Raw genomic sequence first — 2,246 nt, 5'->3', positions numbered from 1 at the left:
TTGGGTAATGGGGGTCGTAGGTGTGTCAGAGACAGTAAGATTGGTACAGGATGGAGCAGGGTTTAGGGCAGTGGTACATACGTATAAGTCCCAGGTAAGTCAATGACACATAATAACAACAAACAACAACCCCACAGAACCAGACCTAGACGACTTTGCCAAGGTTTGTTTGAAGACTGAGGGAGAGACACCATAATTGGCAAGGCTAAGAGCTTTCTGACACTGAACTAAAGCCACAAGGCTGAAGGCTGAGTGCCTGCAAGCACATTTCAGAAGCTGTCCTGACTGAGTGATTGTATATGGCTTCAACCTGCTGCTCTTTGACTTCCCTAATAAATAGCATGGATGACCAGAAGCAAAGGATACCAGAAAAAATGTTGAATTTTGTTTACTGTCATTTAAAGGCATTTGGCTGTGTGGATCATAACAAATTATGACTAACATTGAGAAGAATGGGAATCCCAGAACACTTAATTGTGCTCATGGGAAACCTATACAGAAACCAAGAGGCTATTTGTGCAAACAGAGCGATGGAACACTATCTGGTTAAAAATTAAGAAAGATGTGCATCAGGGAGGTATTCTTTCTCCATAATTGTTCAATTTTTATGTTGAATAAATTATATGAGAAGCTGGACTCTGTGAAGAAGAGCGTGGCATCAAGATTGGACGAAGACTCATCAACACCTTCATTATATAGATAACACCATCTTGCTTGCTGAAAGTGAGGGGGACTTTTAAATGCTGGCTGGAGAAGAGCAAACACTGTAGACTTCAATACGGACTGCATCTCATTGTCAATAAAATAAGAAAATAAAAATCCTCATCTATGAATTTATACACAACATCTTGATAGATGGAGAAAAGATTGAAACTGTCAACAACTTTATCTTATGTGGATATACAACCCTTGGTACCAGCAGTTAGGAGATAAGCAGACTTGTTATACTGTGATAATTTGTAGTCATAGATTTCTCTACATTATTGATAAACAATGATGCCAGTTTGAGGACTAAGTTACATTTGATTCAGGCCATGGACTTTTCAGTCACTTTCTCAGCTATACATCTGAGATTTAGACTATGAATAAGGATGACAGAGAAGAATTGATACCTTCAAACTGTAGTGTTGGATAACAGTAACAAGTATCCTCTACAAAAGCACAAGCACATGTCTTGCAGAAGGTACTCCTTGGAGCCAAGGATGCCAGAGCTTTGTCTGACATCCTTTGGTCATGTTGCTAGGAGAGGCTATTCCTTAGAAACATCATGCTTTGGAAGGGGAAGTGATGGCAAAAACAGAAGACCCTCAATCCTATAGATTAACACAGTGACTGCAGCAGTGGCTTGAGTATGTCAGAGATTGTGAGGATAGTATAGGATACAAAAGGAATCAGAACTTTTGTTCATAGGGTCACTATGAGTAATACTAAACTTGATGACACTTAAGAACAATAAACACCATCATCATGGGGAGAGGAAAATGGAAAAGGAGAAGGACAGAAAGAAAAGGGTGGGGGGAAATCCAAAACCAAAGTTATCTCTACAGCTTCATCAAATAATTGATTCTCTTTTAGTTGTTATAATTGTCTATTAGAAAAAATTAGAATGTTAATTTCAGGAAAGTTATCTTTTTTTTTTATCACAGTGGTAAGCCTCAGTGGTCTGGTAAATCCTTTAATTCTACCTGGATCTTTATAAGTAGAATGGAATAACAATAATATGTATTTGTTAAAGTATTTGTGTCAATCCTTGTGATCTAGTAATTAATTACTTAATGCATCACTTTAGAAATCATGTAACATCTACTTCCTTTCTGAGTGGGGAATGGAATTTTATTTTTCCTCTTGATCCTAGGATCCTACTCTCAATATGGGGCGAATCCCTGTCAGAAAGTGAATAAGAGCTTCATTAGATGATTATTTTAAGAAAATGAATTTTCTTTTCATAACCTACTTCACTTTACCAACAGGATATAATTCAGAAAAAGTAAAGTAGCATATGTTGACAGGACTTTCCTGCCGAGATGTTCCAGTTAACTTGCTGATCTCTACATGAACATACCTAATGCATAATTCAAATAAGATAGCAGCAAAGAATTGGGATGAACAGTGAAGAAATCCTGTGAGAACCAAAATGTTCTATGTAAAATACATAGTATTTTTAATGCTCATATTTAATGATTAGTAAATCTTGTCCTGAAGGGTAGTTTTTAAATGCAAGTTCAGCTCTCTGACTGACATTTCTG

Source organism: Elephantulus edwardii, unplaced genomic scaffold (genome assembly GCF_000299155.1).
Source record: "Elephantulus edwardii isolate Elephantulus edwardi_28Jun2011 unplaced genomic scaffold, EleEdw1.0 scaffold00046, whole genome shotgun sequence".
Classification (NCBI taxonomy): Eukaryota; Metazoa; Chordata; class Mammalia; order Macroscelidea; family Macroscelididae; genus Elephantulus; species Elephantulus edwardii.
Note: the sequence above shows the minus strand (reverse complement) of the source record.